This window comes from Chiloscyllium plagiosum, chromosome 20, assembly GCF_004010195.1.
Source record: "Chiloscyllium plagiosum isolate BGI_BamShark_2017 chromosome 20, ASM401019v2, whole genome shotgun sequence".
NCBI lineage: Eukaryota > Metazoa > Chordata > Chondrichthyes > Orectolobiformes > Hemiscylliidae > Chiloscyllium > Chiloscyllium plagiosum.
Window position 1 is genome coordinate 49,885,636 of NC_057729.1, and position 16,301 is coordinate 49,901,936.

The 16,301-nt window shown below is 42.3% G+C and overlaps 1 protein-coding gene across 1 annotated transcript in view; it reads left to right on the forward strand.

The window, feature by feature from the left end:
- The first annotated feature begins 12,868 nt into the window (after positions 1-12,868).
- Positions 12,869-16,301, forward strand: part of LOC122560262 (src-like-adapter 2) — a 31,664-nt gene continuing 28,231 nt past the window's right edge. The window contains exon 1 of the mRNA XM_043710775.1: positions 12,869-13,159. The gene's annotated coding sequence lies outside the window, so the exon portion shown is untranslated. The remainder of the gene's footprint in view (positions 13,160-16,301) is intronic.

A 16,301-nucleotide genomic window follows, 5' to 3' on the forward strand; every position in this document is an offset into this window, starting at 1 on the left:
CTGCAGATGTCACCTACTGACCCACCCTGAGAGTGAACGAGAGTCATCCTCCTCTGTGAGGGACTGCCAATGATGATGATGAGTATTGATGGAGTCTTGTATCAATCTCAGTGACATGGGACATCTGGCAGAATTGGGTGAGTACTACCTCGATGTTAGGAGTATCTCATATCATCCTTTATGGTTTTCACAAACAACATGGAGAGATTTTCGTTGGACAACAGTGAAATGCCACCACACAAGAATAACACTTCGTAAACACTTTGTTAAACACCACAATGTGCCTCATTAATATTCAGATTAAAATCATGAGAGATTGCTCAATGAGGAGAGGTTGAGTAGGCTGGGCCTACGATCATCGAAATTGAGAAGAATGAAAGGTGACCTTCTTAGTACATGTAAGGTTCTAAAGTGGCTCCAAATGGTAGTTGCGGAGGAATTGTTTCTCCCTGTGGCAGAGTGTCAGACTACAGACTGTAATCTCAGAGAAAAGGGATGGTATGTTAAAGACAAAGATGAAGAGAAATTTATTCTCTCAAAGGATAGTGAATCTGTAGAGGGTCATTAAGTCTATTCAAGGCTGAGATTGAAAGATTTCAATCAGTAAGGGAGTCAAGGGTCATGGCGGTTAGTCATCTCAGCTCCAGGACATCTCTGCAGGAATTTGTAGCAGGGGGCCAGAATTATACTCAATGCTCCAAATGCGTTCCCAATGTCTTGTAACATGACATCCAAACCCCTGTACTCACTGCTCTGACTGAAGAAGGCAAGCCTGCCAAGAGCCTTCTTCACCACCCAGTCTACCTGTGACACAACTTTCAAGGAACAATGTACATGCATCCCTAGGTCTTCCTGTTCAACAACACTCTCCAGTGCTCTGCCATCGACTGTGTAAATATTTTACCAAAATGCAACAGCTTGCATTTACCTGAATTAAACTCCATCTGCTATTCTTCGGCCTGCTGGCACAGTTGTTCAAGAGCCTGTTGGACTCTTAAATAACGTTCTTCACTGTCCACTATACCATCAATTTCAGCGTCATCCACAAACTTTTAGAGTCATAGGATCGTACAGCACGGAAACAAACCCTTAGGTCCAACTCATTCAGGCCGACTGAATTTCCAAACTAAATTACCATGCTTACTATATTCTCGTATAAATTGTTCCTATAAATGACAAGCAACAGTGGACCCAGCACTGATCCTTGTGGTACGCCCTTGGTCACCAGTCTCCATGCTGAGCATCAATCCTGTACCACCATCCTCTGTCTCCTACCGTCAAGCCAATTTTGTATGCAATTGGCTAGCTCTCCCTAGATCACATGTGGTCTAACCTTACTAACCAGTCTGCTATGCAAAACCTTGTCAAAGACTTTGCTGAAGTCTGTATAGGCAATGATTAGAGTTGTGCTGGAAAAGCACAGCAGGCCAGGCAGCATCCAAGCTTTTCCTGCTCCTCAGATGCTGCCTGGCCTGCTGTGCTTTTCCAGCACTACTCTAATCTTGACTCTAATCTCCAACATCTGTAGTACCCACTTTCGCTTCTGTATAGGCAATGTCAACTGCGCTTGAAAAACAAGATGCGGCTTAAAATATTGACCCATTCACACGTCATTAGAGTTGGAAACTTTGCCCAGTTCTATAAACTGCTTGTCCTGTTTTGCGTCTGTGGTTCTTTGGCTGGACGTTGTTTGGTTTTATGTAACTCTGAATAATACTCTTGTGAGCAGCATTGCGGTTTATTTGTTTTTGCATTAATAAGCAACAGATGTCCCTGTCAACATCAGAGATAAAGCATTGTGGACAAAAGGCTGAGGTCATTGTTTGTGCTTGTACACTGATATTTTAGGACCAGGTACTTTTAAGCAATACATGGCCTCTGTGGTGAGTTAACAGCAGTACAGTGTGTCATCATCAGAGTGTACTATTGAATTTAGGGACGTCACATTTGTTGAAAGCGCATTTTGTTGAATTAAGTGCCCAGTCCAGATGATGCAATATCCTTTGAGATTTCCTCCCAGCTTACTATTAAAAAAAAGTCAAAGTCAAAGATAAAAGGGGTTTCGGTTCTAGATGCATTGAATTCAGAAACGGGAATATTACATAAAACATATGTAAAAGATTGGTTAGAATGCAGCGAGAGAGTACACTAGAGACTCCATGTTTCAAACAAATTAGCAAAGGTGGAGAAGAAAGATTTGAAGGGATGGTATCAGATCTGAGAGGTTGTGTTCTTGAGGAATTATTGCACATGCTGCTGATTGTGGAAAAGGCTTAATTGAGGTTTAACAATGAAGAGACAGGGAAGACTGAAGAAGATGATTTCCCCTCAGGATTTTGTCCAAATCCAAGAACCAGAATAGTCTGAGGAGAATCAGGAGAAATCTTTTTAACCAGACAATGGTGAGAATGTGGAACTTGTTACCACATGCAGCGAGCAGTGTGGAGGCATTTAAGGGGAAGCCAGATTGGTACATGAGGCAGAAAGGAACGTAGGATATGCAGATAAGGTGAGATGATGTAGAATGGGTGGAGAGACATTTAGAGCATGGAATAATTCTCCCTTGTAGCAGAGAAACCCTGGGAAGTCTCAAAAGAAGGGGCACTTATCTTACTTAACAAGCCGTAGTCTATTGCATGATAGCAATAGGTGCAAGGAACGTTAACTGGTTAGACATAATTAATTAAGAATCAGGAGCCAGACATGATAAACCTGTATCCACTTGGACCTTGTCCTAGAATAACTCATTCTCCATCCAACTTCTTTCAGATTCATTAGGTTGGATGGAGCTAATGCAATTAACTCTTTTAGCAATGTTAAATTATACAACTGGCAACACTGACCCAGTCAGCTAGAGTAAATAATTCAGGTGGTGCGAGTGAGGCATATCCAGTCAGGAACAGTGATCGATAATTAATTAACAAAGAAGAAGAGGCCTCAGGTCCTCATTGTCAAAATGAGCTTTGTCTCCACAAGAATTGTGCAGTGCTCAGTCTGACCAAATTGACAACGATAGATGCATCTGTAACCAGTAGATTTGTGAACCTGAGATCAAATAGGTTTGTGTCGGTGCTCTTACCAATGCAGTTTGGTAGTTATGTCCTTCAGACCTCAGTTACTTTGTCTTTGATTGTATCCACATTCATCTAGGCAAGAACAGAGGATTCAATCACACTTGCCCCTTATAGATGCTGGAAAGGCTTTGGGAAGTCAGGCAGTTAGTTAATAACTTCAGATTTCCCCATCCCTGACCTGCTGTTGAAATGGCAATATTCTTATGGTTGGCCCAGTTCAGTTTCTGGTCAATGAAATCCTCAAGATGATGTTTGTGGGGTGATTCAGATTTGAGCAATTGAAAGTCAAGGAGAGGTGATTATATTTTCACTTGCACTTTGGTTACTCATGTTTTTCTTGCCACTTATTAGCCCAAGCCTGAATGTTGTGATATCATTGCCTCTGGATATGGACCACTTCAGTACAAAGGACAAAGAACATTACAACGCAGGAACAGGCCCTTCGGCCCTCCAAGCCTGTGCCGATCCAGATCCTCTATCTAAACCTGCCACCTATTTTCTAAGGATCTGTATCCCTCTGCTCCCTGCCCATTCATGTATCTGTCTAGATACATCTTAAATGATGCCATCGTTCCCACCTCTACCACTTCTGCTGGCAACGCCTTCCAGGCACCTACCACCCTCTGAACTTTCCACGTATATCTCCCTTAAACTTTTCCCGTCGCACTTTGAACTTTTGACACCTAGTAATTGAGTCCTCCACTCTGGTAAAAAGTTTCTTGCTATCCACCCTGTCTACACCTCTCATGATTTTGTAGGCCTTAATCAGTTCCCCCCTCAACCTCCTTCCTTCCAATGAAAATATTCCTAATCTACTCAACCTCTCCTCATAGCTAGCATCCTCCATACCAGGCAACATCCTGGTGAACCTCCACTGCACCCTCTCCAAAGCATCCGCATCCTTTTAGTAATGTGGCGACCAGAACTATACGCAGTATTCCAAATGTGGCTGAACCAAAGTCTTATACAACTCTAACATGACCTGCGAACTCTTGTACTCAATGCTCTGTCCAATGAAGGAAAGCATGCCGTATGCCTTCTTGACCACTCTATTGACCTGCGTTGCCACCTTCAGGGAACAATGAACCTGAACACTCAGGTCTCTCTGTACATCAATTTTCCCCAGGACTTTTCCATTTATTGTATGGTTTGGTCTTGAATTGAATTTTCCAAAATGCATCACCTCACATTTGTCCAGATTGAACTCCATCTGCCATTTCTCTGCCCAACTCTCCAATCTTTCTATATTCTGCTGTATTCGCTGACATTCCCCTTCACTATCTGTTACTCCACCAATCTTAGTTTCATTTGCAAACTTGCTAATGAGACAACCTACACCTTCCTGCAAATCATTTATGTAACTGAGGAGTTGTGAATGGAGCTAGATACCATAGAGACAGCTGAAGATAGTTGGGGCCAGAACAGCCCTCTAAGAAACTCCTGCAGCGATGTCCTGGGGCTGAAGTGATTAAACTCCAACAATTGCCAACATCATTCTTGGCCCAGAGCATGACTCAACCAGTGAAGAGTGCTCCCCCTGTTTCCCATTCCCAAGCTTGGCTCAATAACACTGTGGCAAACTGTGCACAGCTGAGCTCTGAAGGACACCACTACCAAACTACCCTTGGTAAGAGCACCGACACAAACCTATTTGATCTCAGGTTCTCAAATCTACTGGTTACAGATGCATCTATCCTTGTCAATTTGGTCGGAGTGAGCACTGCACAATCCTTGTGGAGACAAAGTTCATTTTGACAATGAGGACCTAAGACCTCCTGTTCTCCTTAATTAATTAATTATCCACCACGATTCCTAACTGGATGTGGCAGGAATGCCGAATTTTGATCTCATCATTGATTGTGGGATCCAGGTCGTGATTTCATTGTTCATCTGTAATTGTTGTTCATAATGCCACTGTATATCATTAATTGCTATGGAAGTCAACAAATGCCTTTGAGCCCTGTTATTTTGCAGAATAAGTTATAAGTATGTAAATAAAAACATTTTTCCTGTGTTTCTGCAGTGCTTACACTAGGGTGAAAGCAGTTTCAGGTTGGAACCCCTTGCTGAAGTACATCATCGATGTCTTTTCCCAGTACCACATTTATGATGACACCCATTAATCCTCTCTTTTAGTACCACATTTTGCAACCTCCTGACTGAAGACACTCACTCTCCTGCCTGAGGCAGATGCTCTGGGCTCTTACTCTAAGATGCTTCCCACTGCAGAGACTTGAAACAGTCAGGTTAGTATCCCCAGTGCGGGACCAAGTGCATTGTTCTAGGTAGCCATGATGTGAAGGCGCTGGTATTGGACTGGGGTGGACAAAGTTAAAAATCATACAACACCAGGTTATAGTCTAATAGGCTTATTTGGAAGTGCAAGCTTTCAGAGCACTGCTCCTTTGTCAGGTAGTTAGTGGGGCAGAATCACAGGACACAGAATTTATAGCAAAACTCAAAGTGCTATCTAAAGTCACACTCCTGAAATAACTTGAGGTTTTATGTAAAAAAGGACTTGAAAGTGGTTCTGGGGTTTACATATTAATGAGTTGAAACCTGCATCCCTATTCCAAGTGATTAAAGACTTAACAGCAATCTAGGTTTGTTCAATACATTGCATTAGCAGTATGACACTTTCAGCTTTTGCTATAAATTCTCTGTCCTACGATTCTGCCCCTCTAGCTACCTAATGAAGGAGCTGCGCTCCGAAAGCTTGGACTTCCAAATAAACCTGTTGGACTATAACCTGGTGTTGTGTGATTTTTAACTTTGTTCTAGGTGACGTTCTTCAAAGCAAGTTCTTGACTGCCTCACACATGAAGTAAATTGAAACAGGAATATTGAGAGAAATAGAATGTGCTGCCCATTCTCTGTCACCTGCTTAATACACTTGCACCAACGCACTGGATGAAATCATGCCTAGAGTACAGCTTGCAGTTTCAATCACTCTTATTTATGGAGGGTATAACTTACATTGGAGGCAATCCAGAGAAGATTTCATGCTAATTCCTGGAATGAGGGGTTTGGCTTTGAGCAGGTTAAGTTTATACTTGATTAGAGGTCATCTGACTGAAACATATAACAATTTGAGGGGGCTCGACATGGTAGGTGCTGAAATGATGTTTCCCCTGTGGGGGTATCCAAAAGTAGGAAGATAAGGGAGCAGTATTCAAGATAAGAGGTTGACCACTTCAGCTGGAGACAGGGAGAAATTTCTTCTCTTGGAAGATCAACAACTTCTGGCATTCTCTCCCCGCGCCAGCAGTAGAGATTGTGTCTTTGAATATATTCAAGACTGAGTTTGACACATTTTTATATTGACAAGTGAATTGGGTTTATGGGGCACAGGAAGGAAAGTGGGATTAATCAATCGTATCGTGAATGGTGGAAGGGTTGAAAAGCCTATTCCCCCTCTTATTTCTTTATGTTCTCAAAATCTGTGCTACTAGTTAGTACTAATACACTAACAAATTTTTCGCTATTCAAAGATGTATTTATACATATAATTTAAAAGCATTACATTCTGAGTCTTAAATCTCATCGCTTGATATCAACCTCCAAATTTTGGTGTAATTCTCAAGCCACATTTCCAGTTAAATTATTTTCAATCACTGCTGTGGTTCTGTTCGCCGAGCTGGAAGTTTTTGTCGCAAACGTTTCGTCCCCGAGCTGGATGTTTTTGTTGCAAACGTTTCGTCCCCTGTCTAGGTGACATTCTCAGTGCTTGGGAGCCTCCTGTGAAGGGCTTCTGTGGTGTTTCCTCCGGCATTTATAGAGTGCCATCCACAATCTCCATCAACAAACACATCGACCTGGACCCAATATACCGGCCACTACAGCGGACAGCTGAAACTGACAACCGGAAGCGGCAGGGACAGGCCACTATAATTGCCGGAGGAAACACCACAGAAGCGCTTCACAGGAGGCTCCCAAGCACTGAGGATGTCACCTAGACAGGGGACAAAACGCTTGCAACAAAAACTTCCAGCTCGGCGAACAGAACCACAGCAACGAGCACCCGAGCTACAAATCTTCTCACAAACTTTGAATTTTCAATCACTAACCACAAGTTTTGTAAAGTGTGTGATTCAGAAGTATGAATGTCTTCATCAGCATCTGGGTATAACACAGGACTTATTCTTTATACAAATATGAATCGTTCTTCCTCTAATTAGCCAAATCTACCATAACTTGTTCCTTCCATTGCATCATTATAATAGGAGAACATATGCCCCTCCTCAAATGTTTTTATCGCTAATGGGCATTTGCTCATAAAGATGAATATAGATTCATGTTTTTCCACTGCGTCAATTCAGTTAGTTAATTAGTTAGTACCAGCAATAACGAACACACTGTCGTGGTTGCTTTGGTTAGGTCTACATTATTCTGCCAGTTTTTTTATGATGGTCAGGGTTGGATCCAGGAACTCCAGCAAGGAGGTGTGAGGAATAGATTCTTGCCAAACTGGTGTGTGAGCCAGTTATCCCATATTTCCTGAAGGTAAAGTGATCCAGCGAGACCAATGCAAAGCGTCCCGTCGCATCTTAGTCATAGGTACCAGTGAGTGAAAACAAAAGGCATTGAATGAAATGATAAAGGTTAATATAATTGAAAGAATGACTGTAAAAGATCAAGAAACGTGGATTATCAAAGCAGAGGTTAATTATATCGACCCAAGTTCGATATCCTTAATCTTAATCTTTTCCACAGCTTCATCAATGACTTGACAGCACCATTGTCAAGACTTCAATCATTGATATCTCACCTGGAAGTGTGGGAGTCACCATTGATGAGACACTCAGTTAGATTTACTTACCAACACTGTGTCCATAAAAGCAAGGGTAGAGGCTTTGTCTGCAATGGGTGACTCATGTTTTGATCCTTAAATGCCCCTTACCAGGGCTCAAGATCGGCCTGTGATAAAATGGGTGGAGACACAGTGTCATCAAGAAAGTCAACTCCATTGCCACTGAATGTAATGTCCATCCACTCCACGGTGGTTGCAATACGTTCCATCTACTGGATGCCCTGCTTCATAACATCAAGTTCACTTTGCAGCACTTCCCAGACCCCTGGCCTGGATCCCTGTACCACTGTCCAGGATAGGAGCTGCAATGTCATGGGAATGTCCTCACCAACACCTTCTTCTCTAGGTTACATCAACCTGACTTGAACATGGAGAGCTATTTCTCCATCATCATTCTGTTAATGGCTTATGAATTAAAGAAAGATAAAGAAACCTGATTAAATCTTATGGTCAGTGGACAAGGTTATTTTTATTTTTGTGAACAAGCCAAGACCTTTTGCTGGTCTTGAGAGTGGTGGTGAACTGACATCTTAAACCACCACAATCCATGGTGATAATGATGTTGAACATAGAAACATAACTACAGGAATAGGCTATTCAGCCCATTAAGCATGTCCACCATTCAATACAATCATGTTTGAACCATCGAGATATCATAGAATCCCTACAGTGTGGAAACTGGTCATTTGGCCCAACAAGTCCACACTGACACTGTGAAGTGTATCCCACCCAGACCCATTCCCCCATCGCTCCACAGTTCCCCTGACTAATGTACCTAACCTATATATCCCGGGACACTATAGACAATTTAGCATGGCCAATTCACCTAACGTACACAACTTTGGACTGTGCGAGGAAACCAGAGCACCTGGAGGACACCCAAGCAGACACGGGGAGAATGTGCAAACTCCACACAGACAGTTGCCTGAGGCTGGAATCGATCCTGAGTCTCTGGCGCTGTGAGGCAGCAGTGCTAACCACTGAGCCACTGTGCTGCCCCATGTTGATTGAACACTGCAATGCTTTTTACCCATTCCATTCCCATAATCCTGTACATGACTAGTAATCAGAAATCTATCAATCTCTACCCTAAATACAGTCAGTTCTGCTATAATGTGGTAGTTCCATTCTCGTGCAATCCTGTGTTTTAAGAAAATTGAAGAATATTAGCACCACTTAAACTAATGGCACTGGAATCGCATTATTACTAACACACACTTTAAAACTTGGTGCTTTAGAAATCGATCATGTTATAGCGAATTTGTGTTAACAAAACATGCGTTACAGCAGAACGACCTATATACTCAAAGACTGAGCTTCCACAGCCCTCTGGGGCTAAAGTGCCAAAGTTTCAGAAGAGATTTACCAGGATGGTACAGTATGGAAGGTTTGAGTTATAAAGAAAGACTGGATAGGCTGGGATTTATTTCACTGGAGCGTAGGAGGTTGAGAGGTGACCTGATAGAAGTTTATAAAATCATGAAATCATACAGTTAATGGTAGTTGTCTTTTCCTTAAGATGGGGAAATTCAAGACTGGGGGACACATTTTAAGGTGAAAGGAGAGAGATTTAAAAAAGACATGAGGCAGTTTTTTTACATAGAGCGTGGTTCGAGTATGGAATGAACTTCCTAAGGAAGTGGTGGATGTGGGTACAATTAAAACATTTAAAAGGCATTTGGATGGATACATGAATAGAAAAGGTTTGGAGGGATATGGGTCAGGAACAGGCAGGTGGGGCTAGTTTAGTTTGGGATTATGTTCAACATGGACTGTTTGGACCAAAGGGTCTATTTCTGTGTGGTATGACTCTATGAGTCGAGAGTGTGTTGCTGGAAAAGCACAGCAGGTCAGGCAGCATCCGAGGAGCAGGAGAATCGACGTTTTGAGCATAAGCCCTTCATCAGGAATGTTCTCCTCCTAAGCCTCCTCCAAGGATGCCTACCTTAAAGAAGTTCTCCTCCTCTCATCTACAAGCCTCATTCCTGATGAAGGGACTTATGCCTGAAACAGCAATTCTCCTGCTCCTCGGATGCTGCCTGATCTGCTGTGCTTTTACAGCGCCACACTCTCGACTCTGATCTTCCAGCAGTCCTCACCCTCTCCTGTGTGACTCTATGACTCTGAATGAATTAATATTCTCCTACGGTAAGAAATGGAATTTTAGGATTTTGACCAAGTGATGAAGGGACAACTTTGCAGATTTAGATTTGTTTGGTTCATTTCTCATGGCTAGTTCTCCATCTTGCATGAACTTAAGGTCATCTAACACATATCATAGTGAGCAAAATTAGGGCGCATGGTATTGGGGGCAAAGTACTAACTTGGATTGAAAGTTGGTTGGCTGATAGGAAACAAAGAGTAGTGATAAACGGCTCCATTTCGGAATGGCAGGCCGTGACCAGTGGGGTACCGCAGGGATCAGTGCTGGGACCGCAGCTTTTTACAATATCAATTTAGGTAAAGGGGCAGTACAGAGAGATCTGGGGGTTCTTGTACACCACTCAATGAAGGTAAGCATGCAGGTACAGCAGGTAGTGAAGAAGGCTAATAGCATGCTGGCCTTCATAACAAGAGGGATTGAGTATAGAGGCAAAGAGGTCCTTCTGCAGCTGTACAGGGCCCTGGTGAGACCACACCTGGAGTACTGTGTGCAGTTCTGGTCTCCAAATTTGAGGAGAGACATTCTGGCTATTGAGGGAATGCAGCGTAGGTTCACGAGGTCAATTCCTGGAATGGCGGGACTACCTTACGCTGAAAGACTGGAGCGGCTGGGCTTGTATACCCTTGAGTTTAGAAGACTGAGAGGGGATCTGGTTGAGACATATAAGATGATCAAAGGATTGGACACTCTGGCGGCAGGCAACATGTTTCCGCTGCGGGGTGAGTGCCGAAACAGAGGACACAGCTTAAAAATACGGGGTAGACCATTTAGGACAGAGATGAGGAGAAACTTCTTCACCCAGAGAGTGGTGGCTGTGTGGAATACTCTGCCCCAGAGGGCAATGGAGGCCCAGTCTCTGGATTCATTTAAGAAAGAGTTGGATAGAGCTCTCAAGGATAGTGGAATCAAGGGTTATGGAGATAAGGCAGGAACAGGATACTGATTAAGGATGATCAGCCATGATCATATTGAATGGTGGTGCAGGCATGAATGGCAGAATGGCCTACTCCTGCACCTATTGTCTATTGTCTATTATCTCCCTCGAGTTACATCATGTTTTCTTTACCCATCCCTTGTGCTTGCTAACTCACAGTAGCTCCAAGTTGACTATCACTTTTTTTAGATTAGATTCTCTACAGTGTGTAAACAGGTCCTTCATCCCAACAAGTCCACACTGCCCCTCCGAACAGAAACCCACCCAAACCCATTCCCTTACCCTATATTTACCCCTGACTAACGCACCTAATAGTATGGGCAATTTAGCATGGCCAATTCACCTGACCTGCACATCTTTGGATTATGGGAGGAAACTGGAGCACCCAGAGAAAATCCTCATCCCTGCTTGCAAATCCCTTCATTGCCTCACCCTTCCCTATCTCTATTCTCTCCTCCAAACCCACAACCCTCCAAAATTACCAAGCTCCTCCAATTCTGGAGTCTTGCATTTCTGAAAACTTAGATAATAGAACCAGCAATAGGCCAGGATGTTGACAGTGAGGTTGGAATGGTGCTGTTCTTACATCCCTGCTGCTTGTATCCTTCCAAGTGATGCAGGATACATGTTTGGAAGGTGCTGATGGAGAACAGTGAATCTTCATCATGTCTTCTGTCCTGCCACCATGACGAAAATCAATGTTTCAAGTTGGTGATTGAGATACTATTCAGGCAGATTTGAGATGACCAAATACAGCAAGCTGTTGGCCCTGTCTGTAAATATGTGTGGATTAAATCCTTGTCAGGTCAGCTGAAAAAATTTTTCATTTTTGGGATTGGGATTTTGGTATTTATTACCCATCTTTAATTGTCCTCAAACTCAATAGGTTGAAAGGCCATTTGGAGAGTTATATTAAGAGTCAATATTTGTATAGGTTTTGAGTCACATGTAGGCCAGATTGACAAAGGATGGCAGATTTCCTTCTCTGATTGGTGAACCAGTTGGTTTTTAATTAACGACAGTCTCATGGTCACTATTAATGCTGTTAGTTTCATATTCCAGATGTATTAATTGAATTTAAACTCACTAGCTGCTGTGGTGGGATTTGAACACATGTCCCTCTCGCATTTACCTCAGCCTCTGGATTTCTAGCCCAGTGGGGTTACTATGACCCCACCACCTCCCCATTACAATGGAACATTGACAGAGAATGTTGCCTCAGTACCTCCCAGCCAGGTACCCAATACATTCCATGACTACAGAATCTTTTGTAGGGTCCGTCTGCAGACCCAGACAGAATGCAATACAAATTTTGATTTTAAGAGAATGGGGCAAAAGCATATTACAGTTCCGCCGCGTGATATTGAGATGATCTGAAATCTCAAACAGCCTGGCAAAGTGAAGATGCGATTCCCCTGGGTGGAAGCACCTCTCTATCCATCTTTTCCCTGCAGCTGATGCAGTGCAGCAGATGAGAATGGAATTGGGCTTGGCAGTGTTGCCTCCACAGCAGAACAGCTGGAATCTCTGGATTGGCATGACTTTAATGCCAGGGCAGGTATAAAAATAATGGCGAAGGCATGTCAGGGTTCACACAGCCCTGAATGTCAGTGAAACCTAGCAATGACCAGGAGAAAAGCAGCAAGAAATTGAACTGGAAGGAAAGTTATGTCCGAACGTAAAACATTGACAACCCATACCCCCACACAAAAAAAATCAGTTCGATGCGGATTTGCTAGATGGATGGAGCTTGTGATGAGGGGTAAACATTCCATTACACAGTCAGAAAAAAGTTATTGCGCAAAATATGAGCATAAACAGGAACCATTTATCAGACAGGCTTAAGGTAGAACGTCACAGGAAACACAACTGGGGAGATGTAGAGCTGATGCCAGCTATGTAAATGCTGGGACTTAAAGCCAGCATGTCATCAGACAACATTGCACACTCTGGAGACAACTCCAGCTGTAGCTGCATAATGACTCATTCTGCACAAACATAATCTCCACACTGTTAGTGCTCTTGTAAGATTCCAGGTCACATCAACGTTCTACCTTCTTCACCCCAGGAGGGGCTTTATTGGATTAACTGATTGTTGGGTTTTGCATCCTCCAGTGAGGAGGAAAAGTGCAAGAGAGGAGATAAGACTTGTATCAGTGAACAGAGGAGACAATGCTGTAAGTATTAAATGTTATATATTTTACCAGCAATGATGAGAACAAGGGAGCTGAAGAAATATATAGAATAATTTTCGCGCTGTGATAGCTGATTTGTGTGTGTGTGTGTATGTCTGTGTGTGTGTGTCTGTGTGTGTGTAAAGTTTGGGTCCATCAGTGTGTGAGGCTGTAAGTGCTGGCAGATGGGATCTTCTCATTTCACACACACCTCTCCCAGGTCTGATGGAGCGAGCTGGGAACCACAGCAAAGCTCTCGTCAACTCTGCCCCAACAGTGTGCTCAATCAGCTCTAACGTCTCGGGTCACATTTTGCAAGTTTTGCAATGTTTTCGGAGAGCTGTGGGTGGGGAATATGGGTGCTGACTAAGGGGAAACTGTCTGTGTTCACGACACACTGTTGCTGAAGATATGTAACTCAAATCGAATTGAATTGAATTGAACTTATTGTCACGTGTAACAGCCTTTGCAAAGTCAGTGAGATGTGTGGCAGTGCCTGGGTTTTGTGACATTCGCACATTAATCTCTTAAAGTATTTTGCTATTCTTATTCATTCTCCACCAACTTAGTCTGATTGACAATAATGTACATTTATATGGCACCTTTCTCACTGCACATCCTGAAACAGCCCCCACTGAGGGCAATTCTGGGTCATGCGGGTTCAAGTAGCTTCAACTGAACTCATAACTCGCCAACTTTAAGGGCATTTAAATGATCTTTGGATAAATATATGGATGAGAGTGGAATAGTGTAGGTTACATGGGCTTTAGATCGGTTTTATAGGTCAGCGCAACATTGAGGGCCGAAGGGCCTGTACTGTGCTGTATGGTTCAATGTTCATATATTCTTTACAACTTACAGTTATCCTAAGGCAAATCATTAAGTCTAAATAAAAGGATGAACATCTTTTTGAGACTAAATGGTGGCTATTTTTTTTTATTGTTCACTCTTGATATGTGATTAGGGTAGCATTTATGACCAACCCCTAATTGACCAGAGAGTATTTAATAGTCAACCATATTGCTGTGGTATTGGAGTCAAATGTAGGCCAGATCAGGTAAGGATGCCAGAATTCCTTCTGTAAAGGACATCAGTGGATAAGATGGATTTTTCCTACAGTAGACAATGGTTATTATTTTCCATCTTTTTGATCACTGCATTAGTTTTGGAATCTGCTAATGCAAATATTGAGAAACATGGGCAAGGGTCCAGTCTACAGAGAAATTGACAAGTTTAAAACGTTAAACGTTCTTAAAAATAAAACTTTATTTATGTTTAGCATCTGAAGTAGAAGCAGGACAGGGCAGAATACATTATAAGTACGTTTTCAGAAGCTGTACAAAAACTAAAAATACATTCTGAACTCATGATTTGGAGATGCCGGTGTTGGACTGGGGTATACAAAGCTAAAAATCGCAAAACCACCTGATGAAGGAACGGCGCTTCAAAAGCTAGTGCTTCCAATTAAACCTGTTGGACTACAACCTGGTGATTTTTAATTCTGAACATTCCTTCTAACTAATTGAAAAACCCTAGTTCTGTCTACATTATTCTAAATTCTAACTCATAACTTTGCTAATCAGAAATAGTGGAAACATTGGTACGTTATGTAAGTGCTGAGGCCTGTGTTATTTGGAAAAGCAAAATTACATTTCAGTGCTTGAACTGTTATCATGTCCGCTTCAAAGCAGGTGAGTGAATTCAGAAGGATAAAGTGGCCTCTCTTAGGCGCCAATTAATTGGGGTTATAGTTCTTTATTACCCAAGTGAGTTATTGCTAAGATAATAATAAGTTACTATTATCCTATCTAAAGTTTGGAGTTCCATGGCACAATTCACAAAGGATCAGGCAGGTCTCCCAACTACATCTGACTGAACAAAGCTGCAGTGCCCCATTGCATTCTCTAAAGCTAGATCCAACATTGCTTGCCTTCTCATTAGCCTGGAAGCACACTGATTAAGAAAATTCAGCTGGAGACAATTCTACTCCAGAGAGCAGGTTGAAGGGTAGAGCGGAACAACTCTTCAGTCATTATATATTTATTTACAGAGTTGCACATTGCAGATGTACATTCCCAAAACCAAACAACTTCTTTTATCTGTGTATACCAACAGGGGCTCGAGCAAATCCTCAGTTAATGCATTATTGCCGGCAAACAATTAACTATGATGAATAAATAGTTAAACAAATGATCTATCACAATCAATATACAATCCGCACACATTTTATCCACCATTTTTCTCTACACACGGTTATTTTCCCAGTTCTTTCTCATTATCCCCACTCCTAAGCTCTTGCATCTTCCTGTAACTTTCCTGCATGTTATCGCCTTTCCCCAAGTACAAGAGCCTCAGTAGCTGCAGACAGTAAACAAATAAAACCAAAGAACTGTGAGTACTGGAAATCAGAAACAAAACTAGAAATAGCTGGGAAAACCTAGCAGGTCTGACAGCATCTGTGGAAAGAGAAAGTAGAGTTAACATTTTGGATCCAGTGACCTGTCTCCAGAACATTCTGAAGGAGGGTCACGGGACCCGAAACGTTAACTTTGCTTTTTCTCCGCAGCCGCTGCCAGACTAACTGCAGAAAGGTGGTATGCTTCACAGTGTTGTACTCCTGCCCTTGTCTAACGTATGGGAATTGCGAATCAGTTTGTCTATCCCTGTGCGTCTCCTGTCTCCCTCAGTTTACATGCTCTTAGTAAACCTGGTGATTGTAATGATTCCAGGATTTCTGTCTGCTCATGCGTTTGGACAATCCTGGAATTTGTTGTTATTCTGAAATTCGTTTTGGAAAGGGAGATAAGGACACTTTTTTAAACCACAATAACTTGATGTGATTTGGAACATATTGCCTGAAAGGCAGAAATAGATTCAACAACAATTTCCAAAAGGGAGTTGAATATATACGAGAGATTAAAAAGTACACAAGGCTGTGGAAATTGAGTAGGGAATAGTACTAATTGGATAGCTTTTTCAAATACCTAGCAGAGGCAGAATGGACTGAATGGCCTTCTCCTGCACAATTTAAAGAAAGATTGACAGTAATTTGAAAAGTTAGATTCAGATTTTTACAAACACACACACACACACACAAACACACATACACACGTGCGCATACACACACACCAAACAAACACAGCAT